The sequence below is a fragment of the Schistocerca serialis genome, chromosome 10, assembly GCF_023864345.2.
Source record: "Schistocerca serialis cubense isolate TAMUIC-IGC-003099 chromosome 10, iqSchSeri2.2, whole genome shotgun sequence".
In the NCBI taxonomy this organism is placed as follows: domain Eukaryota; kingdom Metazoa; phylum Arthropoda; class Insecta; order Orthoptera; family Acrididae; genus Schistocerca; species Schistocerca serialis.
In genome coordinates, this window is record NC_064647.1 from 171,170,165 (window position 1) to 171,197,889 (window position 27,725).

Sequence of the window (27,725 nt, forward strand, 5' to 3'; positions counted from 1 at the left end):
TGAATGGTGCGAAGGTTTACAATTGACCCTAAATAACGAAAAGTGTGAAGTCATCCACATGAGTGCTAAAAGGAATTCGTTAAACTTCGGTTACACGGTAAATAAGTCTAATCTAAAAGCCGTAAATTCAACTAAATACCTAGGTATTGCAGTTACGAACAACTTAAATTGGAAGGAATGTATAGAAAATGTTGTGGGGAAGGCTAAGCAAAGACTGCGTTTTATTGGCAGGACACTCAGAAAATCTAACAGATCTACTGAGGAGACTGCCTACACTACGCTTGTCCGTCCTCTTTTAGAATACTGCTGCGCGGTGTGCGATCCTTACCAGATAGGACTGACGGAGTACATCGAAAAAGTTCAAAGAAGGGCAGCACGTTTTGTATTATCGCGAAATAGAGGAGAGAGTGTCACAGAAATGATACAGGATTTGGGCTGGACATTATTAAAAGAAAGGCGCTTTTCGTTGCGCCGGAATCTTCTCACGAAATTCCAATCGCAACTTTCTCCTTCGAATGAGTAAATATTTTGTTGACACCGACCTACATAGGGAGGAACGATCACCACGACAAAATAAGAAAAATCAGAGCCCGTACGGAAAGATATAGGTACTCGTTCTTTCCGCGTGCTATACGAGATTGGAATAATAGAGAATTGTGAAGGTTGTTCGATGAACCTTCTGCCAGGCACGCAAATGTGATTTGGAGAGTATCCATGTAGATGTAGATGTCCGAAAATACTTTCTGCCACTTAAGTCTATACTCGATGTTAACAAATTTTTGTTCTTGAGAAACGCTTTCCTTGCCACTACCAGTATACATTTTATATCCTCTCTACTTCGACCACCATCAGTAATTTTGCTCCCCAAATAGGAAAACAGCTGCCTCCATAGCAATCTATAATTGCGTAAGTGTTGTCGGTGCAGGATTTTATGCATGAACTGATCTTTCGATTGTGTCCCGTAAAAGTTCTATGGGACTGATGTCGGGTGACCTGGGTGGCCAAACCATTCGCTCGAAGTTCACAGAATGTTGGCCCAGTGACATTTCGCATTGTCATCCACAGAAATTCCGTTGATGTTTGGATACATCGCGTCCCTGAATGGCTGCAAATGGTCACCAAGTAGTCGAACATCCAGAAGTGGCATACCATTCCATCTAATCACAGTTCACACCATTACAGAGTCACCACCAATTTCCACAGTGTTTTGTTGAGAACCTGGGTCCATGGCTTCGTGGGTCTGCACTACCAAAAAAAAAAGTTCAAATGGCACTGAGCACCATGGGACTTAACTTCTGAGGTCATCAGTACCCTAGGACTACTTAAACCTAACTAACCTAAGGGCCTCACACACGTCCATGCTCGAGGCAGGATTCGAACCTGCGACCGTAGCGGTCACGCGGTTCCAGACTGAAGCGCATAGAACCGCTCGGCCACACTGGCCGGCGGTTTGCACTAACTCTACCGTCAGCTTCAAACAACTGAAATCGGGACTCATCTGACCAGGCCATGTTTTTCCAGTCTTCTAGGTTCCAACTGATATGGTCAAGATCGCGGTAGAGGGGCTGCAGGCAATGCCGTGCTGTCAGGAAAGGCACTCACATCGGTCGTCTGCTGCCACAGCACGTGAACGCCAAATTTCGCCGCACTGTCTTAACGGATACGTTAGTCGTACGTCCCACGCAGATTTCTGCGGTTATTTCACGTAGTGCTGCTGATCCGTTAGCGCTGCCTACTCTACTGAAACACCGCTGTTCTCGGTCGTTAAGTGAAGACTCTCGGCCACAGCCTTGTCCGCGGTGAGAAGTAATACCTGAAATTTGATACTCTCGGGCTCCTCTTGACACTGTTCATCTTGGAATATTGAAATCTGAACCAATTTCCAAAATGGAATGTCGTATGCTTCTAGCTCCAGCTACCATTATACACTCCTGGAAATGGAAAAAAGAACACATTGACACCGGTGTGTCAGACCCACCATACTTGTTCCGGACACTGCGAGAGGGCTGTACAAGCAATGATCACACGCACGGCACAGCGGACACACCAGGAACCGCGGTGTTGGCCGTCGAATGGCGCTAGCTGCGCAGCATTTGTGCACCGCCGCCGTCAGTGTCAGCCAGTTTGCCGTGGCATACGGAGCTCCATCGCAGTCTTTAACACTGGTAGCATGCCGCGACAGCGTGGACGTGAACCGTATGTGCAGTTGACGGACTTTGAGCGAGGGCGTATAGTGGGCATGCGGGCGGCCGGGTGGACGTACCGCCGAATTGCTCAACACGTGGGGCGTGAGGTCACCACAGTACATCGATGTTGTCGCCTGTGGTCGGCGGAAGGTGCACGTGCCCGTCGACCTGGGACCGGACCGCAGCGATGCACGGATGCACGCCAAGACCGTAGGATCCTACGCAGTGCCGTAGGGGACCGCACCGCCACTTCCCAGCAAATTAGGGACACTGTTGCTCCTGGGGTATCGGCGAGGACCATTCGCAACCGTCTCCATGAAGCTGGGCTACGGTCCCGCACACCGTTAGGCCGTCTTCCGCTCACGCCCCAACATCGTGCAGCCCGCCTCCAGTGGTGTCGCGACAGGCGTGAATGGAGGGACGAATGGAGACGTGTCGTCTTCAGCGATGAGAGTCGCTTCTGCCTTGGTGCCAATGATGGTCGTATGCGTGTTTGGCGCCGTGCAGGTGAGCGCCACAATCAGGACTGCATACGACCGAGGCACACAGGGCCAACACCCGGCATCATGGTGTGGGGAGCGATCTCCTACACTGGCCGTACACCACTGGTGATCGTCGAGGGGACACTGAATAGTGCACGGTACATCCAAACCGTCATCGAACCCATCGTTCTACCATTCCTAGTCCGGCAAGGGAACTTGCTGTTTCAACAGGACAATGCACGTCCGCATGTATCCCGTGCCACCCAACGTGCTCTAGAAGGTGTAAGTCAACTACCCTGGCCAGCAAGATCTCCGGATCTGTCCCCCATTGAGCATGTTTGGGACTGGATGAAGCGTCGTCTCACGCGGTCTGCACGTCCAGCACGAACGCTGGTCCAACTGAGGCGCCAGGTGGAAATGGCATGGCAAGCCGTTCCACAGGACTACATCCAGCATCTCTACGATCGTCTCCATGGGAGAATAGCAGCCTGCATTGCTGCGAAAGGTGGATATACACTGTACTAGTGCCGACATTGTGCATGCTCTGTTGCCTGTGTCTATGTGCCTGTGGTTCTGTCAGTGTGATCATGTGATGTATCTGACCCCAGGAATGTGTCAATAAAGTTTCCCCTTCCTGGGACAATGAATTCACGGTGTTCTTATTTCAATTTCCAGGAGTGTACGTTCAGACTCTGTTAACGTGTTAACGTCCGTCGTGCGGTCATAAACAGGTCGGAAATCTTTTTACAGGGATCGCCTGAGTACAAATGACATCTCCGGCAACACGCTGCCCTTTTGTACCTTCCGTACGCGATAGCATCGCCGTCTGCATATCTCTGTCCCATGACTTTTTCATTACTTCCGTGTGCGCTCCAGGAACGACGGAAACTTTATCGGCCATTACGGTTTAGTGACAGCAAAATTCTTTCCTTTTATTTTCCCGTTTCGCAATCATCCAGTGACAGCAGGCTGGCTACCTGTTTTAGTGACCGAACATCAACACTGACAAGGGGACCCTCCATACTGTAAATCACGGATTTTGATGCGCTTCAATTATGTTGTAGGGGCACTTACCCTGAGTACCTCGCCATCCGGTTTGTTAGCGACGGGCCTTGGTTTTTGAGAAAATCGATTTTGAAGTTCACTGCGCACTTTGCATACCCGTAACATCACATATATTCCAAGCAAGTCAGCGTACCGCAACGGTGAAGGTTCACGCCTACCGCGGTGGAGGTACCGTGTTCGAATCCTGCTCGCGTACTTTTTTTTTTTTAAATCGACCGAATTTTTCAATTTTGTTTCAAAGAATAGCAACAAACAGTGTAAGGTGTGCGAAATTATAAAGATATATTCAGTTATTAATTTTTTCTGTCATACAATATTACAAAATCTTATTTTTCATGGTCCATATTGCTAGATGTGCCGGAACAATATTGTGGGTTATACTTATCATAGCCGGCCGAAGTGGCCGAGCGGTTCTAGACGCTTCAGTCTGGAACCGAGCGACCGCTACAGTCGCAGGTTCGAATCCTGCCGTGGGCATGGATGTGTGTGATGTCCTTAAGTTAGTTAGGTTTAAGTAGTTCTAAGTTCTAGGGGACTGATCACCTCAGATGTCAAGTCCCATAGTGCTCAGAGCCATTTTGAACTGATCATAGAAACAACCGAAGCATAAATTTTCGCAGCACCACTCGCATTTTATGAAAGCAAACGTTTTGCAGGTGCACGGTTTCTTCATGAGCGGTACCGAGGAAACACAATTCTTTTGCATTCAAAAAGATTTCTCTTTCATCCGCTAATTTCGATGCGAACCATTCGTATCTATTCATGCTTTCAAAATTAGGTGCGCTGAATTGATGTAGGATTAGCGAATGTAGTTTTATCGAATCTTCTCTACAAGCGATATCCCTATTGTCTTTCATCAAGTCGGGAACATTCTGAATAATTTTCGTGAAGATTTTCACCTGTCGGTAAAAATAAACATCGCAGGACTGGCAATAAGGAGTGCACTTTGGTGGGACCACTTTTAGGCTGCAGGTGCTCGCTTTCCTTTCATCAGTGAATATCGTATAAAGTTGAATCGGTTTGCCCTCCCCACGAATCGATAATATACAAAAAAAAAAAAATTCTGTCCCACGTACGGAAGAATTACAGAACGCAAAAATTCTTCGTACACCAGTTTCGTGAACTTCCCGCATTTCGTGCAGGACACGACTACATTTCTGTAGTTCCCAGTTAATTCGTCTACTCGTTTTTGAACGTTAGGACCAAATTTTCCGGACGGTTCTTGCATACATAAAAAAAACATATAGGAGGAGGATTCGAACACGGTACCTCCAGCGCGGTAGCCGCGAACCTTTACCGCTGCGCTACGCTGACTTGCTCGCAATGTATCTAATGTTACGGGTAAACAAAGCGCGCAGTGAACTTCAAAATCGATGTTCTTAAAAACCAAAGCCCGTCGCGAAAAAACCGGATGGCGAGGTAGGGTAAGTGTCTGTATAACATATTTGAAGCGCATCAAAATCGGTGATTTACAGTATGGAGCGTCCGCTTGTCAGTGACAGGCAGAACAAAAGGACAACTGTGTTTTCTGTAATATTTATTGTACCCTTGTGTGTGTGTGTTTACTGTTGGGAAGTGTAGCACATACGAAGCAGACTCAGCTGTTAACTTTCGTTTCGCGGTACCACAACGCAGGAGAAAGCAGAGTGCGTGCCAAGTGTAGGAGCGACTAATTCCGACCCGCTCTGAGTGTAGTGAGGTGTTGCCAACGCCTGACCAGTTACTGTATACCTCAATGTCACACATGGTTCGCCTTGAGCCGTGTCGCTAGGCGAGCAGAAACGCTATCCCTACACTGAGCTACGTCTATTTATTTTTCGTGTCGTCTGACATTTATGGTTGTCGGTCTTGTTACGACGAGTAGACGGCCAAGGTATGATCGCTTCACGCAGCGATCTACTTGCTTAATGAGTTCGTCTGAGTCAGTGTAGATGATTCTACATGATATTCAGCGTCCACTTGAAAAGAAACTTAACCACAACTCGTAATCTAAGAAATACATAAAATAGATAACAGTGATGTGTATTGTCGTTATTAATGTATGAAACTCGTCACCGACTGACGTTTCTGCTGCAAACTTCTTAAATTTTTTAACGGACAGTCGAGTTCGAGAAATTTATTAATATTATTATTTTTTCTTTTACTCTAGCGTTTGTTAGTCGATTATTCCACATAGGCTATGTACGATTTGAGTCGTAATGAGGCGCAAAGAGCCAGTGTGGACGCTGCTTGTACAAGGTTCGCTTCATCGTGTAGGTGCAAGCTGGCAATTTACCTATTAGCAAATACACGACAAAACTAAAATAAATGTCAAAAATCCTAGTTTATTTCCATCAACTGCTATGAAAAAACGCTATTATTGCTATCACGTTCCTGTCCCAAATTATCTTACAATGAAATGAATACCCTTAGCTGCATACTGTAGCTGTAGTTCATATAAGTCAACGGGGACAGTTGAAAATGTGTGCCCCGACCGGGACTCGAACCCGGGATCTCCTTCTTACATGCCAGACACTCTAGCCATCTCATTTTGTTCTATATTGTTACATTGTTCGTTGAATTTGTTCGTGGCGGACGTCCGATGACACTCGTTTAAGTTATTCGTTGACCCATTCACTCAGTTTTTTACTACAGACGGTAGCTAAACCCTCTGACCGAACACGCTGAGCTACCGTGCCGGCTTGCCGAGGTCACAGAGGATAGTGCGACTGCAGGGGCTTATCTCTGGCACGCCTCCCGTGAGACCCACATTCGCAACTTACTGTCCCGCACGATATTCATACTGCTCCTGTCCATCATACTTATTTCTCGCGGCTTTACCGCCGATTCCCGTAAAAGTTTGGGCACTGTTTGTGCATCCGCACAGAAGAACATGGTCAAATGGCCGGTGAGCCTCAACTATATATATATATATATATATATATATATATATATATATATATATATATATATATATGGTATCTGTTCTTTCGGACATGTTCGAAAGAACAGATACCATCTTCATATATACAAATTATCTTCATGTAAAGGAGTCCGCTGCTCGAAGTCTAGTGGCTGGCGTTGCTGCCTCTGGATCACGGGGTCCGGGGTTCGATTCCCTGTCCGGTTGGGGATCTTCTCTGTCCGGGGACTCTGTGTTTGTGTTGTCTTCATCATCATCATCGTCATTTATGAGAGTGAGTAGATTGAATTGTCAAAAGAAATTAGACTTGGGACTTTGTACAGGCTCTGATAACCGCGCAGTTGGGGGCCTCACAAGCCAAACATCGTCATCAACTTCATGCAAAGAAGATTACAAATGTCTTGTGCTTGAAGAGTATTTGTGAAAGACGAAACTAATCAAGCCATTAATGCTTATTTTTCCCTGGGCAGTAGTCAGGTTAACAAGTATAGATGGATGAACGCCAAATGGTTAGTCTGTACTGAAAGAGGTTGCCACTTAGTGGTGCAGTTACAACCACGCAGAAAACATGAGGTTGTAAATTGAGTGATATGTCTTCGGCAAGACTTTTCGATGCAGAGAGAAAGCAACCAACACACTAATGTGTGTCCATATTAAGGTACCAGACATTAAAGTATCTACCATTATTCCCGTTTCACTCTATATGTTTTATTTCTTGCAGCAAATTTGCTATTACATTCCGGTTACTAATTGGTCTAAAAATAACAACACAATAAAATAGTGTTGAATTAAAAAATTGGCTTTGCTCCCTTTCCATGTCGACAATTTGGGGCTACTGAATAACATCAGCCCGACAACCTGTCTAATTTCATTTTTTTTAATTCAACATTTAGTAATTTGTGTAGCGTGCATTTCATGAGGAATGTTATTACTGTTGTGTAAAAACGAAAATTTGTGTTTGCAGGAAAGAGGGGAGACGCGCACTTGCAAGCGACTTGAACTTTTGTTATTCGGTAAGTACAACTCTCCCTACGTACAAATAAACCTACTTACCGTAATTACTTCATTTCTACAAAGGTGAAAAAGTTGTGAAGGATTAGTTGTGGAGCGAATAAAACTATTCTTACAATTCCTACTGTATATCTCCGTAAAATTTGTGTATACACTACTGGCCATTAAAATTGCTACACCAAGAAGAAATGCAGATGGTAAACGGGTATTCATTGGACAAATATATTATACTACAACTGACAAGTGATTACATTTTCACGCATTTTGGGTGCGTAGATCCTGAGAAATGAGTACCCAGAACAACCACCTGTGGCCGTAATAACGGCCTTGATACGCCTGGGCATTCAGTCAGAGCTTGGATGTACTATACAGGTACAGCTGCCCACGCAGCTTCAACACGATACCACAGTTCATCAAGAGTAGTGGCCAGCGTATTGTGACAAGCCGGTTGCTCGGCCACCATTGACCATAAGTTTTCAATTGGTGAGGGATCTGAAGAATGTGCTGGCCAGGGCAGCAGTCGAACATTTTCTGTATCCAGAAAGGTTCGTACAGGACCTGCAACATGCGGTCGTGCATTATGCTGCTGAAATGTGGGGTTTCGCAGGGATCGAATGAAGGGTAGAGCCACGGGTCGTAACACATCTGAAATGTAACGTCCACTGTTCAAAGTGCCGTCAATGCGAACAAGAGGTGACCGAGACGTGTAACCAATGGCACCCCATACCATCACGCAAGATGATACGTCAGTATGGCGATGACGAATACACACTTCCAATGTCGCCAAACACGGATGCGACCATCATGATGCTGTAAACAGAACCTGGATTCATCCGAAAAAATGACGTTTTGCCATTCGTGCTCCCAGGTTCGTCGTTGAGTACACCATCGCAGGCGCTTCTGTCTGTGATGCAGCGTCAAGGGTAACCGCAGCCATGGTCTCCGAGCTGATAGTCCATGCTGCTGCAAACGTCGTCGAACTGTTCGTGTAGATGGTTGTTGTCTTGCAAACGTCCCCATCTGTTGACTAAGGGATCGAGACGTGGCTGCACGATCCGTTACAGCCATGCGCATAAGATGCCTGTCATCTCGACTGCTAGTGATACGAGGCCGTTGGGATCCAGCACGGCTTTCCGTATTGCCCTCCTGAACCCACCGATTCCATATTCTGCTAACAGTCATTGGATCTCGACCAACGCGAGCAGCAATGTCGCGATACGATAAACCGCAATCGCGATAGGCTGCAATCCGACCTTTATCAAAGTAGGAAACGTGATGGTACTCATGTCTCCTCCTCACACGAGGCATCACAACAACGTTTCACCAGGCAACGCCAGTCAACTGCTGTTTGTGTGTGGGAAATCGGTTGGAAACTTTCCTCATGTCAGCACGTTGTAGGTGTCGCCACCGGCGCCAACCTTGTGTGAATGCTCTGAAAAGCTAACCATTTGCATATCACAGCATCTTCTTCCTGTCGGTTAAATTTAGCGTCTGTAGCACGTCATCTTCGTGGTGTAGCAATTTTGGTGGCCAGTGGTGTATATTGATTCCTCCTACGAATATCTCGCGAAAGGAACCATCAGGTTGACAGGAGAAGAGGAATGTCACACCGCTACACAAAGTACCCTCCGCCACACACCGTAAGAAGTCTTGCGGAATACAGATGTGGCTGTAAATGGCGTATAAGAAGGAAAGTTGCTGTCACAAATTTGAAGCCGACGTCCGCCATGTTAGTTGCCCCAAACATTAGTTCCCAGCGGAAGTGTTTTGATCAAAAAATGCCAGCTAGCGTCATTTACGAGTGTGCTAATCGTTTAGCTTATATTCTAAATGTGTACAGATGGTGCTTGATAGGCATGGTGCGGAACGCCTCTCTTGGAGCGTCTGCCACATGATTTGGCTAAGCGCCTCCGTGACACCTACTGAACAAACCTGTAAGGGAACGTGTTGCTCTTCTTTGGAACTTCTTTATTTCCTCCGTCAGTCGTATCTGGTACGAACCCCCATACTGATGATCAGTGTTCAAGTATTGATGGAAAGAGTGTTTTGTAAGCTACTTCCATTGTTGATGGACTACGTTGCTCATAATTATTTCAATGAAAGTCTAGCATCTGCCTTAATCGCGACTAATTTCGTGTGGTCGTTCCGCTTCAAATAGCTCCCTACGCATACTTCTGGATATGGAAGTATCTGCTTCCAGTGATTGTTCCGCAATTTTCTAATCATACAATAAAGGTTTGGAGGAATCGATATCGCTTAACATACCGGGTCCTCACCCGACAAATTGGTAAAATTTGGTTTTGCTGAAAGAAGTTTGTGGTAACTGTTTTGGAGATCAGGTTAAAAAATGTGTATTAATAAATAATAAGACGCCCATTTTAATTGAAGGCAGTTTGCCGGCCAGCGTGGCCGAGCGGTTCCGGCATGGATGTGTGTGATGTCCTTAGGTTAGTTACGTTTAAGTAGTTCTAAGTTCTAGGGGACTGATGACCTCAGAAGTTAAGTCCCGTAGTGCTCAGAGCCATTTGAACCGTTTGAAGGCAGTTTGTTTATTGCCATAAGTGTTTCGCCTCTTTTATTTGTGAAGCATCTTCAGTGGCCTGTAATACATTTTTCATTTTGTACATATAATAAATGTATTATGTGGTAGTTACAATATGTTACTATGTTACATTTTGTCCTGTTCGTCTCTTGTTTTTAAGGTTACAATCAACTTTTTAAACACAAATTTCGTGATGTGACATTTCCGTTCTGTTACCTACGAGTTCCAGCGTTGTTAGCCCATTTGGTTGGTACTGCAGATATGTTCATTATTCTCCATGCTGCAGTTGATCGACTTTTGGCGTTCTTTCACCCACATTTCATTTAACACATCACATACATGATTTACACTTTAGAGAGTGTAGCCAGAATAAATAATTAATTAAACTTCCACTCCTCCACTTCTCTCTCTCTCTCTCTTTCTCTTTCTCTCTTTCTCGTTCTCTCTCTCTCTCTCTCTCTCTCTCTCTCTCTCTCTCTCTCTCTCTCTCACACACACACACACACACACACACACACGCACACAAACACACACACACACACACACACACAACAAATGAAAATGTCAAACCACACGCAAGACACAAACAAAAAGCGAGAGAGAGAAACGCACAGACAGTTGCCAACAATACACAGCGAAAACACACACATGTTGAACACAAAATATAAAGTGTAAGTCATGTAAACGATGTGTTGAATCAAATGTGTGTGAAAGTACGCCGAAAATCGACCAACAAAAAAATGGTTCAAATGGCTCTGAGCACTATGGGACTTAACATTTGTGGCCATCAGTCCCCTAGAACTTAGAACTACTTAAACCTAACTAACCTAAGGACATAACACACATCCATGCCCGAGGCAGGATTCGAACCTGCGACCGTAGCGGTCACGCGGTTCCAGACTGAAGCGCCTAGAACCGCACGGCCACACCGGCTGGCTTCGACCAACAGGAACACGGAGACTAATGAACACATCTCCAGGACCACATAAATTGGCTACCACATAAATTGGCTAACAACGATAATTTCACACCACGAAATTTGTGCTACAAAACTTGATTCTAAGCTTAAAAACATTGGAAAACCATGACAAAATGTAATATAGTAACATATTGCACTACCACATAATACATACGAGGCCTGTTCAGAAAGTAAGCTCCGATTGATTGCCAAATTGAAACCACAGTGAACATCAGAAATGTTTTACTTGTAACAATTAGCTACACCTTTCAGCTACTTTTCTACGTAGTCGCCGTTCTGACTTAGACTTTTGTCATAGCATTGTACCAACTTTTCAACAGCCTCATCATAGAAGGCAGCCGCCAGTGCTTTCCGCCAATTCTCCACGCTGGCCTACACCTCGTTGTCTGTGTCAAAATGTTGTCTTCAAAGACAGCGGTTCATGTGACCAGAGATGAAACTCAGGGGGAGACAATTGCGGACTGTATTGTGGGTAATCTAACATTTCCATTTGAAAACGATGCAGGAGCATCTTCATTGCCCCTGCAGAATGCGGCTGAGAATTGTCGTGAAGACGAAACAGCACGACAGTTATGTAATGTTAGCTGCATAGCTTCAGGCGAAATTTCTCACCAGGCCCTCGTACTTGGCGGCAGACACTATTTTCTAGACATCTTTACGCACTCACTGCGAGCTCAGAAATGAGAAGAGCGACGTGATGCTAACTGGGGTTATGCTAGATACACTACCCAACACATCTGTGCAAAGCTTTATCGGATTTTCATAGTCGTTTCCATTTCGCGACCGATCGGAGCTTACTTTCTGAACGCCCCTCGTATATTATATGTGTAAAGAAACATATATTACAGGCCACTGAAGATGCTCCTCAAATAAAAGAAGCGAAACGCGTATGACATTAAACAAATTGCCTTCAATTAGTTACGTTGACAGAACATACCTCCACGAATTATTGAACGTTCCTCGTATTAAACGAAGAATAAGAAACACAAGTTATGCGGTTCCACTCTTGAAATTTAATGGCCCACGTGGATTTCGCTATTTAGCGGCCTGATGCAGTGATCCAGGCGCGCTGCGCACACATTGTCAGTAGCGAGCGACCCGAGGTTTACGATCGCTGCGAGTAGCGAGCACCGGCGTTCCTGCGAACAGACGTCGGCTTTCTCCAGCATCTGTGGCAGCAGGCCAGGCCAGTCCAGGCTAGGCTCACTCGTGCTGGCGGCTGTGTCACGTTTTCCAACGAAGGACGCAAACCTCGCGCGCGGGTGGGTGAGTGGGTAGCCGAGCCAGCCACAGAGACCGCACCGCACACTAGGGCGCCGGCTTTCCAAAATCTCTGTGGGTGCACACCAAAGGCGGAACGTAGTATATGTTTTCTGGGGGAATATCGTTTTTCTAAACTGGTTACTTTTCATTTATAATCTTTTACGAACACTGTCCCCCATGAATCATGGACCTTGCCGTTGGTGGGGAGGCTTGCGTGCCTCAGCGATACAGATGGCCGTACCGTAGGTGCAACCACAACGGAGGGTTCTCTGTTGAGAGGCCAGAAAAACGTGTTGTTCCTGAAGAGGGGCAGCAGCCTTTTCAGTAGTTGCAGGGGTAACAACAGTCTCGATGGTTGACTGATCTGGCCTTGTAACACTCACCAAAACGCCCTTGCTGTGCTGATACTGCGAACGGCTGAAAGCAAGGGGAAACTACAGCCATAATTTTTCCCGAGGGCATGCAGCTTTACTGTATGGTTAAATGATGATGGCGTCCTCTTGGGTAAAATATTCCGGAGGTAAAATAGTCCCCCATTCGGATCTCTGGGCGGGGACTACTCAGGAGGACGTCGTTATCAGGAGAAAGAAAACTGGGGTTCTACGGATCGGAGCGTGGAATGTCAGATCCCTTAATCGGACAGGTAGGTTAGAAAATTTAAAAAGGGAAATGGACAGGTTAAAGTTAGATATAGTGGGAATTAGTGAAGCTCAGTGGCAGGAGGAACAAGACTTTTGGTCAGGTGAATACAGGGTTACAAATACAAAATCAAATAGGGGTAATGCAGGAGTAGGTCTACAAATGAATAAAAAAATAGGTGTGCGGGTAAGCTATTACAAACAGCATAGTGAACGCATTATTGCGTCCAAGATAGACACGAAGCCCACGCCTACTACAGTAGCACAATTGTATATGCCAACTAGCTCTGCAGATGATGAAGAAATTGATGAAATGTATGATCAGGTAAAAGAAGTTATTCAGGTAGTGAAGGGGGACGAAAATTTAATAGTCATGGGTGACTGGAATTCGAGAGTAGGAAAAGGGAGAGAGGGAAACATAGTAGGCGAATATGGATTGGGGGTAAGAAATGAAAGAGGAAGCCGTCTGGTAGAATTTTGTACAGAGCATAACTTAATCGTAGCTAACACTTGGTTCAAGAATCATAAAAGAAGGTTGTATAAATGGAAAATTCTGGAGATACTAGAAGGTATCAGATAGATTATATAACGGTAAGACAGAGTGTAGCCATGTATGGAAGTGAAACATGGACGATAAATAGTTTGGACAAGAAGAGAATAGAAGCTTTCGAAATGTGGTGCTACAGAAGAATGCTGAAGGTTAGATGGATAGATCCCATAACTAATGAGGAGGTATTGAATAGAACTGGGGAGGAGTTTGTGGCACAACTTGACAAGAAGAGGGGACCGGTTGGTAGGACATGTTCTGAGGCATCAGGGGATCACAAATTTAGCATCGGAGGGCAGCATGGAGGGTAAAAATCGTAGATGGAAACCAAGAAATGAATACACTAAGCAAATTTAAAAGGATATAGGTTGCAGTAGGTACTGAGAGATGAAGAAGCTTGCACAGGATAGAGTAGCCTGGAGAGCTGCATCAAACCAGTTTCTGGACTGAAGACCACAACAACATATTATTACTAAGCTACGTTAAATGAAAATGTAAGATATTCGTATGTATTATTAGCCATCACTTTTTTCTTAATCACACTTGAACTATCTAGCTTTTGTATTGTTGTGCTGTTAATACGCAGTGCGAAAATGGCTGAAGCTGCTTTCTGCTCCGTAATGAGACACGAGTCTGGAACACGGTTAAAAAGTGCTGAGAGATAGGCTGTTCTTAATGTTTTTCATAGATTCATAGAGATAACCGGCTCTGAAGTTTTTCGATTCACTGTATTAGATACAGTTGAGACACTAATTAACAATACATGTATAGCGCTATCGGTAGCGTAACAGCTTGTACCTGCCGTGCATGGTTCGCTGGTTCAAGTCTTCCCTCACTCTTTTTTTCAATTCGAAATACGTGCATCTCGTAATTGTAAAATTCATCATCATTTTGATGAATAATGCACTTCTTCTTGTTTCTAATTACATATTGCACGTGACATTCCTGTTTTCAGTTCAAATATAAATTCTTAATTATCGATATTTTATGAGAGACTGTTAATAAAGGTTGCTTACGTAAAGGAAACGTAAGTTTACTTTTTGAAGGCAAAAATGGAAAACTAGATACTCTTAATCTGGACTATGTCCTTTGTTTTATGCCACAGATGTACATGAGCGTCGGGAAACAATCATTTTCAGAGCACCAAGTTCATCATACAAATGCCGCATTTTTACATTTGCCACTGTGGCATTACAGAACTGAAAATGGTTCAAATGGCTCTGAGCACTATGGGACTTAACATCTGAGGTCATCAGTCCCCTAGAACTTAGAACTACTTAAACTTAAGGACATCAGACACATCCATGCCCGATGCAGGTTTCGAACCTGCGACCGTAACTGCAGCGCGGTTCCGGACTGGAGTGCCTAGAACCGCTCGGCCACCATGGCCGGCGCGGAAGAATACATCACGTTTGTTCTTATGATGAACAGACTATAGCTATCAATGCAGCAATGCCTCCTCCGTCTACAACTTCAGCTCCCGCGTTCTTCAAAGCCATTGTCTCAACAAACAAAACGATAAAAATCCAGATTAAGTAAAAACATTTTCAATGAAATCTTAAAACACACCGCTGTTACGTTTTAAAAAAATAACTATTGAGGTAGTCTGTAATAATCGGCTTCATTGTATCTCGATTATCCTTTTGTTGCCGGCCGAAGTGGCCGAGCGGTTAAAGGCGCTACAGTCTGGAACCGCACAGCCGCTACGGTCGCAGGTTCGAATCCTGCCTCGGGCATGGATGTGAGTGATGTTCTTAGGTTAGTTAGGTTTAAGTAGTTCTAAGTTCTAGGGGACTTATGACCACAGCAGTTGAGTCCCATAGTGCTCAGAGCCATTTGAACCATTTGAACCTTTTGTTATTGCGCAACATTGGCAAGCAGATATTTTAAAACAATTGTTGACGAATAGAGTTGGCGTATTGTAAGGAAACATGAAAGCAAGCCGAAAAATAGAATTCCATTCACAGTACAGTGCGACTGTTATTCTGGAGAGTGCCTTCGACTTGGTCTTCGAGAAAGCTCGGTTGCCTTTGCATAGAGACACCTGGTACAAACAGATGTGTTTTGGAGGTCAGAAATTTTAGCTTCCGTCCCAGTGTTCATTACTTTTTGATAAAGGCAAGTGATAAATATTTGTTTTCCAGTGTTTTTATCAAATTAAAAGTTCCGTGGGTGCGGCGCACCAACATGTTTACGTGCGTGGGTGCACGAGACCAGCGCAGCTACGTAGTCGGCGCGCGCGCGCACACACACACACACACACACACACACACACACACACGTACACACACACGAGCAGATGCCGTGATCTCATGCCGCTCGAAGGCCACGCCGCTATTGTAGCGGAACCGAAGCCTCTTTTTCCCGACCTCGGGGCATAACAGCCACCATTGTTTACCAACGGGGCTAACACGCGGCGACAATGCGCGTGCACTTGTTCGAATGACGTCCCTAGGCGTACCAGAGGGAACTGGCTGGGCGCTTCCGAGAACAATGCCGATACCAGGCACAAGAGGAGTATGGGAACTGTGGTTGCGTCCAATAGACTGTGACCGTAGCGTCAGTGACTTACAATAGAAACCAATCCACTCTTGTAAATATCTGGGTGTAGTTGTCCGCAGAGATGCGAAATGAAGACTCACAAGGCGACCGCGCCTGCATGTCGTCACCGATTTCTTCCAGATTAGCGGTATATGCAAGACTTGACCAGAAATGAAGGTGACACAAGACGGAGCTCCAGATGGCAAAGCGTTTATGGCTCTGAGCGCTATGGGACTTAACATCTTAGGTCATCAGTCCCTTAAAACTTAGAACTACTTAAACCTAACTAACCTAAGGACATCACACACATCCATGCCCGAAGCAGGATTCGAACCTGCGACCGTAGCAGTCCTGCGGTTCCGGACTGCAGCGCCTAGAACCGCACGGCCACCGCGGCCGGCGGCAAAGCGTTTAGTAATATAAACTATGTGATCAAAAGCATCAGGACACCTCGCTGAAAATAACTCACAAGTTCGTGGCGCCATTGGAGATGGCTTCGCCGACACCTGGCTTTTCTTCTCAGGACGTCGGAGGCGGCTATTTCCGGGGAGATTCTCGTGCGTCCCGATTCAGCCTTCTTTCCCCGATCGAAGAGCAATGCCATCATGTGGCTGGTTGGACATTATGTCCGCTATGTGATTGTATATGACGCAGATCCGTGTGCCTTTTCCCAATATATGGCCACAGCCCATGGGACGTGGCTCAGGATGCCACGTTATTGAGAGCTTTTTTCTAATACGCTGTATCTTGTTTGTCATCGACAAGGAGTTGAATGAGTTGAAATCCCTCCCCCCCTTTTTTGTGGACAGTCTTGTTTGGGTTTAAATGTTACACGACGGAGAAAAAAACGTGGGCACGTTAAAATTAACGCCGTCCACCGAGCCACCTCTATACCACTCTCAACAGAAAAGTTTAATGAGGAGATTAATTTACTTAAAACCATAGCAGTCAATAATGAATATACGCCTAACATAGTGGACGATATCCTAAAAACGAAAACTGCGAGAACTACCACGCTCAACACCTCATGCACTGAAATTAACCCAAAAAACGTTTTTGTGTTCCTTTCATAGGACCCATTTCCTATCAGATTCAGCGCATGCTTCGCAACAAATACAACTGCAATGTTGCCTTCTCTACTAATAATAATCTAAAGAGAAACTTCATTCATAATTTGAAATCCATTCGCTCCCCTACAGAAAGTTCTGCCGTTTATAAGATCATCTGCGATACCTGCTCCTCCTATTATATATGGCTAACCGGACGTGCTTTCACCATCAGATATAAAGAACACCTTTTGAGAAAGAACGGCACCAGTCCCCTAAATTCATCCTTTGCCGATCATCTCTTAATTACTGGACACGTGCCTAAAGCCATAGGCGATAACAATATTCTGCATACCGAAAAGAAGGGGCGTAGGTTAGATGTCTTAGAGGAGTTGGAGATTTTCAAACATCTCACTCGTCATGATGGCCTCATTCTCAACGAACAGCAGCAGCTGGGAAATAAAAACTTTTTCGACTGTATAAAGCCATTGCTTGATCTTTGATTCAGATTTCCTCATGCAGCTTACCGAAATGTTGTTTTCCTGTCACATCTTTGCTGTTTTCTTCTATGTCATAACTAACGTTTCTTACGTTACAAAATGTATCTCTATTTAAAGCAGATAAATATGTTACTTCGTCCTATTATTATTAGTGCTTACGTTATGCCTGAATCAGCTGCATCACAATTTCATGTGTCTAATTTTGAATGTACAGTAGCCTAGTTGTTTCTGCGGCTACTAGATGGCGCTCGTAGCAACACCATGTTTACTTGCCCACACTTTCTAAAGTGGGCACCTCAGTCTTGTTGCAACCGTTGTTCACAGTACGAGCAACCCTTAGCGGCTCGCCATCTCACAAGTATTCACGACGTCGCCTCTCCGGCTCAGATCTTTTTTAATATGTGACTTATAAGTACTGCATCTTTTCCGGTCAGTACAAAATTTTGATTTTATTAATGTATTACATACTGAATATGTTTTAGAACAGTTAATCTAATTCTGAAGACGACGCTTATAGTAGCATCGAAACCTGGTCAATTTTGTTAATATTTGTGACCGATGGCTTATTTGTTCTAATATGATTCTGACACGGTCACTGAACCTTAGCAGCTATGTTCAAAGTTTTCCTTTATATACGTTTTTTTGATTTAACCCTTTTGTTTTTGTCGAAATTACTTCTTTTGTTTTATTTTAATTGATTACCTTAAATAAGTGCATTGGAGGGCGAACACAAAAAAAGCGGTAAAGCGTGTGCCTGGAAACCGAAACCTCGCGAGTTCGAATCTCGGTCGAAGCACTGACTTTTTCAGACTACCTTAAAACCTAGCATGCATCTCTCAGTGATGTGGAAAAAAGAAATGGAATAAGTACTTGCCCTCGGCGGTCGAACTTTCGCGAATGGGGGACTCCCAACTCGCAATGCCGTACGCTCATTTCAATCTGGAAGCTATACTTTTAGACTAGTCAACTTTTCTGAGTCGCTAAAACTAAAGTCTTCCCGAACAGGCTATGAAAGCCCAACGGTACCAACCGGCCGCCGTGTCATCCTCAGTCCATAGGCGTCACTGGATGCAGATATGGAGGGGCATGTGCTCATCACACCGCTCTCCAGGCGGCATGACAGTATCCGAGACCGGATTTCTGTGTCACTAAAGACTGGAAAATTGCTCACGTCACACGAATACCCAAAAAGGGAAGTTGGAGTAATCGGCTGAATTACAGGCCCATATCACTAACGTCGATTCGCAGTAGGGTTTTGGAACATATACTGCATTCGAACATTATGAAGTACCACGAAGAAAACGATTTATTGACACATAGTCAGCACGGTTTCAGAAAATATCGTTCTTCTGAAACACAACTAGCTCTTTATACTCATGAAGTACTAAGTGCTGTCGACAGGGGATGTCAAATTGATTCCATATTTTTAGATTTCCAGAAGGCTTTCGACACCGTTCCTCACCAGCGTCTTCTAACCAAACTGCGTGCCTACGGAATATCGCCTCAGTTGTACGACTGGATTCGTGATTTCGTGTCAGAAAGGTCACAGTTCGTAGTAATAGACGGAAAGTCATCGAGTAAAACAGAAGTAATATCCGGCGTTCCCCAAGGAAGTGTTATAGGCCCTCCTGATATATATTAACGACACAGGAGCCAATCCGAGTAGCCGTCTGAGATTGTTTGCGGATGGTGCTGTCATTTACCGTCTTGTAAAGTCGACAGATGATCAAAACGACTTGCAAAATGATTTAGGTAAGATATCCGTATGGTGCGAAAAGTGGCAATTGATCCTGGATAAGGAAAAGTGTGAAGTTGTTTACATGAGTACTAAAAGAAATCCGCTAAATTTCGATTACGCGATAAGTCACACAAATCTGAAGGCTGTAAATTCAACTAAATACTTAGGGATTACAATTACAAATAACCTAAACTGGAACGATCACATAGATAATATTGTGAGTAGAGCAAACCAAAGACTGCGATTCATTGGCAGAACCCCTTAGGAATTCACACACATTTGAACATTTGAACACTTAGAAGGTGCAACAGGTCTGCTAAAAAGGCTGCTTACACCACGCTTGTCCGCCCTTTTCTGGAGTATTGCTGTGCGGTGTGGGATCTGCATCAGGTGGGACTGACGGATGACATCGAAAAAGTACAAAGAAGGGCAGCTCGTTTTGTATTATCGCGAAATAGGGGAGATAGTGTCACAGACATGATACGTGAATTGGAGTGGCAATCACTAAAACAGAGGCGTTTTACGTTGCGACGGGATCTTCTCATGAAATTTCAATCACCAGTTTTCTCATCTGATTGCGAAAACATTCTGTTGGCACCCACCTACATAGGGAGAAATGATCGTCACGATAAAATAAGAGATATCAGGGCTCGCACAGAAAAATTTAAGTGCTCTTTTTTCTCGCGAGCCGTTCGAGAGTGGAACGATAGAGAGCTTGAAGGTGGTTCATTGAACCCTGTGCCAGGCACTTTATTGTGAATGGCAGAGTAATCACGTAGATGTAGATGTGTAGATGTAGATTATCCCATCACACTAATGGCAAAGCGATAGTAGTGCTACATATATGTTTTGTTAGAAGCCAATCATAATTTGGAACTCTCCATATTTTTGATATTATTGTGGATTGCAACATCCTAGTTTCAGAAAAAATGTGTTTCTCTAGCCATAATAATATGATACTTCTGTAATATGATTTGCCTAAGGCAACAGTCATCTGCATGAAGCTGTTGCAATGGTTGAGGCAGTCGAAGACGTTGGCCAGTTCCACTTTGTAGCGAGAGTCTATTTGTCTGTTTAATTTTGTTAAACATTAAACCGTGTGATGCTGAGAAGCGCTTGCTGCTCTAACTTGTGTGGTAGCGTGGCTCTGGCGGATCAGTGGTGACAGCCTGAACCAATGGACAGCAGCACGCTTAGGCCGCAATTACACTGTCAAATTCCTTTGTCAAAGATCTGATCAAAGATGTGATCAAATATTCGTCAAATATATTTGACAAAGATCTTTGATGTGGCGCTAAAAAGGAGTATTACACTGTCATCATATTTTTCGTCAAAGTTCAAGATGGCTGACAACAACAACAACCTGTTATTAACCGCAGCAGTTGCATGTACCACAATCGCACTCTGAGCCCATGCGGAAGAGAATCGGGGGGAAAAAAGGAAACGTACTTGGGTGAAGCCGTGGGTTTTACGACACGATAAAAGCATTCAGCAAAACTTGTTACGTGAGCTTACAGTGTAGGACGTCAAGTCATACATCAATTACTTAAGAATGGATGAGCATACATTTCTGTATGTGCTCAGTTACGTGTATCCTCATATCACAAAGCACAATAATCATTTGAGAACTGCTGTATCTGCAGAAGACAGGCTCACTGTAACACTCCGATTCCTTGCTACAGAAGAGGGTTAGGTTAGGTTATGTTAGGTCAGGTCAGGTCAGGTCAGGTCAGGTCTCCAATTTTCTTAATCTATTTTTGTATTCAGGGTGCCTCACGCTGTAAAGCGCCTCATCAGCTTCATACATCTATATTAATTTTGTAATTGTCGGTACACACCAATTGTATTTACCGGCAATGTCCATAAAAACACTACAGATCGCTGCAGCGATGCTAGCGATCCATGTGGTAACATGTCACATTGCAGTGAACAGGAGACATGCGACTTCTTTGATCAAATCTACAGATTTGATCAAATATTTGACGACGTTTGACAAAGTTCCCTATTTAAACCATCAAATTTCTTTGACAAAGATATCTGACAAAGATATTGGACAAAGAAATTTGATAGTGTTGGGGGGGGGGGGGGGGGGAGGGGTTGTTTGAGGGAGGAGACCAGACAGCGAGGTCATCGTTCTCATCGGATTAGGGAATGACGGGGAAGGAAGTCGACCGTGCCCTTTCAAAGGAACCATCCCAGCATTTGCCTGGAGTGATTTAGGGAAACCACGGAAAACCTAAATCAGGATGGATGGACGCGGGATTGAACCGTCGTCCTCCCGAATGCGAGTTTGATAGTGTAATACCGGCCTTAGGCACGTGCAGTTACGAGGTGTGATATGGAGTACAGACGACAGTGAGACGTCCACATATTGTTTGCCATCTCTGAGAAACTGACTGCAGAATCTGTGAATATGTACCTCCAATCCCATGTAAACTGTGTAGAACATGCAAAACATCAACGCTTCTTGTACGTCCCTCATGTTAAAAGCAGTGTGTGAATTATTGTGTATATACTAAACAACATCGAATTCATCACTTTTGTGCAAGTAGGCCAATGTGCGATCACTTTCCTCCAGTATCAGCCCATTTTATGTCAGAAGCAGTCAGCTGCATATATGTCGAAACTAATCATATCTGTACCGATAAGCAGCGAATTTTATACTGTAATAATTGAATTATATATCAAAATCAATTAATTTTGTATATGAAATAGTGTCTATTTGGTTGAAATCACTAAATTTTGTGTTGGAAGCAGTGAATTTTCCACTACTGATACTAACAGAGAGAGTAGTCGAAGAAAAGTCTAAAATTATGATAACTAAAGTCATATTTGGTAATTACCGAGCAATACCGTTATTTGATAATGTAAGTCATGGAGATGAATGTAGACAAATTAACTGTAGTCATTATAACCTAGCCTGTTACAGGGATGGTAATCTATTTTTTGTATGAATTCATTTGAATCTAGTACCATCAATCACGGTGCTGTAATGGAGGCAACCAATTTGTTGCCTTATAATTTAGCAGCTTACCGAGCAATAAGTTCTGCACATCTTTATAGCCTTTATGGATGCGTTTGATGTCTCCGTAAGTGGACAGTAACTAATAAGAAAGTGACTACTATGATCTTAGAATGAGATTTTCATTCTGCAGCTGAGTGTGCGCTGATATGAAACTTACTGGCAGATTAAAACTGTGTGCCGGACTGACCCTCGAACTCGGTCCCGAGTTCGAGTCTCGGTCCGGCACACAGTTTTAATGTGCCAGGAAGTACCATGCTCTTATCTACATCAGGTTTAGTTGAGTGAAATCTGCTCGGTTTTCATGCCACGTCAGTTCGAATAAAACTCTTGAATTTTCGAAGGCCATATCAAAGAAGAGAAAAAATAAATGTGGCTAGCATTGCTACATCTGGATCACAGGGTCCTGGGTTCAAAAAAATGGTTCAAATGGCTCTGAGCACTATGAGACTTAACATCTATGGTCATCAGTCCCCTAGAATTTAGAACTACTTAAACCTAACGAACCTAAGGACATCACACAACACCCAGTCATCACGAGGCAGAGAAGATCCTGGGTTCGATTCCCGGCCGGGTTGGGGATTATTTCTGCCAGGTGACTGGGTATTTGTGTTGTCCTCATCATTTCATCATCATTCGTAAATGTAGCGAGACTGGACTGTGCATTGTCTGCCGGCTGGTCTCCCGGAGCGCTGTGTGAGAGTGTTGTGTGTATGACTAAGTCCCGGGTGGTTCCGTTATTTGTGAACGCATCCTGCATGCAGCTCCGGCTGACTTTCCTCGCTGCTGGCGGTAAGAGCTGCCGCCTACTCACCACAATAGCCGGCTAGCTGGCCGCATTCTAATTGCTCGCGAGCACGGCCGGAGAAAGCGCCAGTCTCACGTCATAATTCTCTCTCACAGGTCGACGACCTGCCGCGCAACAGTACGCACACAGTACCGAAAAGTACACAGTTGTAGAAGCAACTTACAGCTTCACTTGTCGCCTGATAATCCACCGTTCGACATATTCTGACTGTAAATTTATGAATTAATTCCACTTTTCGATTTCTCCATTTATGTAGCCATATGCAGTTTTGTCTCAGTTGTACGAACGGATTCGTGATTTCCTGTCAATAAGCCACGCAGTTTGACGCGCCCTGTCACGGACTGCGCGGAGGTTCGAGTCCTCCCTCGGGCATGGGTGTGTGTGTGTGTTGTTCTCAGCATAAGTTAGTTTAAATGGTGTGTAAGTCGATTACCTCAGCAGTTTGGCCGTTAGTACATATATATATATATATATATATATATATATATATATATATATATATATACTCCTGGAAATGGAAAAAAGAACACATTGACACCGGTGTGTCAGACCCACCATACTTGCTCCGGACACTGCGAGAGGGCTGTACAAGCAATGATCACACGCACGGCACAGCGGACACACCAGGAACCGCGGTGTTGGCCGTCGAATGGCGCTAGCTGTGCAGCATTTGTGCACCGCCGCCGTCAGTGTCAGCCAGTTTGCCGTGGCATACGGAGCTCCATCGCAGTCTTTAACACTGGTAGCATGCCGCGACAGCGTGGACGTGAACCGTATGTGCAGTTGACGGACTTTGAGCGAGGGCATATAGTGGGCATGCGGGAGGCCGGGTGGACGTACCGCCGAATTGCTCAACACGTGGGGCGTGAGGTCTCCACAGTACATCGATGTTGTCGCCAGTGGTCGGCGGAAGGTGCACGTGCCCGTCGACCTAGGACCGGACCGCAGCGACGCACGGATGCACGCCAAGACCGTAGGATCCTACGCAGTGCCGTAGGGGACCGCACCGCCACTTCCCAGCAAATTAGAGACACTGTTGCTCCTGGGGTATCGGCGAGGACCATTCGCAACCGTCTCCATGAAGCTGGGCTACGGTCCCGCACACCGTTAGGCCGTCTTCCGCTCACGCCCCAACATCGTGCAGCCCGCCTCCAGTGGTGTCGCGACAGGCGTGAATGGAGGGACGAATGGAGACGTGTCGTCTTCAGCGATGAGAGTCGCTTCTGCCTTGGTGCCAATGATGGTCGTATGCGTGTTTGGCGCCGTGCAGGTGAGCGCCACAATCAGGACTGCATACGACCGAGGCACACAGGGCCAACACCCGGCATCATGGTGTGGGGAGCGATCTCCTACACTGGCCGTACACCACTGGTGATCGTCGAGGGGACACTGAATAGTGCACGGTACATCCAAACCGTCATCGAACCCATCGTTCTACCATTCCTAGACCGGCAAGGGAACTTGCTGTTCCAACAGGACAATGCACGTCCGCATGTATCCCGTGCCACCCAACGTGCTCTAGAAGGTGTAAGTCAACTACCCTGGCCAGCAAGATCTCCGGATCTGTCCCCCATTGAGCATGTTTGGGACTGGATGAAGCGTCGTCTCACGCGGTCTGCACGTCCAGCACGAACGCTGGTCCAACTGAGGCGCCAGGTGGAAATGGCATGGCAAGCTGTTCCACAGGACTACATCCAGCATCTCTACGATCGTCTCCATGGGAGAATAGCAGCCTGCATTGCTGCGAAAGGTGGATATACAGTGTACTAGTGCCGACATTGTGCATGCTCTGTTGCCTGTGTCTATGTGCCTGTGGTTCTGTCAGTGTGATCATGTGATGTATCTGACCCCAGGAATGTGTCAATAAAGTTTCCCCTTCCTGGGACAATGAATTCACGGTGTTCTTATTTCAATTTCCAGGAGTGTGTATATATATATATATATATACATATATATATATATATATATATATATATATATATATATATATATATAGTATGTGATCAAAAGTATCCGGACACCTGGCTGAAAATTACTTACAAGTTTGTGGCGAGCTACATCGGTAATCCTGGAATTCAGTATGGTGTATGGTGTTGGCCCACCCTTAGTCCTGATGACAGCTTCCACTCTCGCAGGCACACGTTCAAGCAGGTGCTGAAAGGATTCTTGGGGAATGGCAGCCGATTCTTCAGGGAGTGCTGCTCTGAGGAGAGGTATCGATGTCGGTCGGTGAGGCCTGGCACCAAGTCGGCGTTCCAAAACATAGCACAGGTGTTCCATAGGATTCAGGTCAGAACTCTGCGCAGACCAGTCCATTACAGGGATCTCATAGTCGTGTAACCACTCCGTCACAGGCCGTGCATTATGAACAGATGCTCGATCATGTTAAAAGATGCAATCACCATACCCGAAGTGCTCTTCAACAGTGGGAAGCAAAAAGGTGCTTAAAACATCAATGTAGGCCTGTACCGTGATGGTGCCACGTAAAACAACAAGGGGTGCAAGCCCGCTCCATGAAACCCATAACACCACCGCCTACGAATTTTACTGTTGGCACTACACACGCTGGCAGATGACGTTCACCGGGCATTCGCCATACCCACACCCTGCCTTCGGATCGCCACATTGTATAACGTGATTCGTCACTCCACACAACGTTTTTCCACTGTTCAGTCGACCAATGTTTACGCTCCTAACACCAAGCGAGGCGTCGTTTGCGATTTATCGGCGTGATGTGTGGCTTATGAGCAGCCACTCTACCATGAAATCCGTTTTCACACCTCCCACCTAACTGTCATAGTACTCGCAGTGGATCGTGATGCAGTTTGGAATTCCTCTGTGATGGTCTGGATAGATGTCTGCCTATTACACATTACGACGCTCTTCAACTGTTGGCGTTCTCTGTCATTCAACAGACGAGGTCGGCCTGTACGTTTTTGTGCTGCCCGTGCCCCTTCACGTTTCCACTTCACTGTCACATCGGAAACATTGGACCTGGGGCTGCTTAGGAGTGTGGAAATTTGGCGTATGGACGTATGACACAAGTGACATCCAATCGCCTGACGACGTTCGTGAGTTCCGCGGTGCGCCCCATTCTGCTCTCTCACGCTGCCTAATGACTACTGAGGTCGCTGATATGGAGTACCTGGTAGTAGGTGGCAGCAAAATGATATCAAAAATGTTTGTTGTTGGAGGTGTCTGGATATTTTTGATCACAGAGTGTATGTACGACGAAGGAATTCAAGAGTCAAAACTTCCAAAACGGAACGCAAGAGGCATAACATGTGGCAGTGGCAGTACGACTCACCTAATATGAAAAACAAATTTTTCTGCGGTGTCCGGATGCTTTTGATCACATAGTATATCTGTGCGTAGGCTCTGAACGTTACAGTTCATAGTGGTTAAGTGGTGCCGGCACGGTAGTTCAGCGTGTTCTGTCAGAGGGTTTGCTGCCCTCTGTAATAAAAAAACTGTGGGAACGTATCAACGATGAACTTGAAAGGCCGTCATGGGATTTCGGCCCCGTACAAAAACGCAAGGAACAATAACGAACAAAATAAAAAATAAAAACGAAAAAGTGGTTAGCTTTCGAGCTTCGTAAGACGAACGTGGACGGCACGACGGTTCGACTCCCGCTCAAACCTTCATTTTTGCACTACAAAGTAAATTATGTGATATTCAAAAAATTTGCACCAACACTATTCGTTCTTGCTACATTAGCAACGTCTCACCGCTATGCAGGTTGACTGTCAAATAGGACCTGCCAATTCCAGGTACCTTACCAGAATGCTTGTGTAAGTCATTTCGCAAATAGCGACAGGCATACAATTTTAGGAATACTCTATTCGTTTCTTCATTTACTTTTCGATAGTTATAAATATTTTTCTTCTAATAATTAAATTTAATTAAAAATAGTAAGTAGTCAAATAACGTGAAATTCAGTAACACTTCATGGTAATACATGTGGTTGTCTAATTATATTACCTCTCAAATGTCATATAAATTATGTAATATGACCAGTGATGAAAAAAATATATAGTTTAAGTCTGAGCAGGAGTCGAACCGTCGCTTAATACACTTTCGTCATACCATGCTAGAGTGCTGCAGCTTACTGTTTGCACTTTATGTTGTTCTGATAGCTTACTAAAGGTGTAGAAGGTTTGATGTAAATCTGTGATCCCAGCTTCGTGTCATCCCCTTGTGAGCACGTTGTGCGACATCAATTACTTTGCCCCAAAAGACATAATATTATACACAAGTTTCCCATTTTAATACGTGAGTACTGCGTTACACCTTCAACACAAGATCATACCTCGTAATGAGCAGATTATGACAGTATTTTGAATTCAGTCAATAATATCTGAAATGATGAGAGTTAAATTTTTGTCGCTCCTGCGAGGTGTTTAAGACTGTCAAGCTGCAACTGGGATTGTGCGACTGCTTTTAGCCGCTTAG

At 44.9% G+C, this 27,725-nt stretch overlaps 1 long non-coding RNA gene across 1 annotated transcript in view; it reads left to right on the plus strand.

Moving 5' to 3' along the window:
• The window catches only part of LOC126425289 (uncharacterized), a 166,637-nt gene that overhangs the window by 76,381 nt on the left and 62,531 nt on the right, over positions 1–27,725 (plus strand). The window contains exon 2 of the long non-coding RNA XR_007576278.1: positions 7,600–7,648. This is a non-coding gene — a long non-coding RNA (uncharacterized LOC126425289). The remainder of the gene's footprint in view (positions 1–7,599; positions 7,649–27,725) is intronic.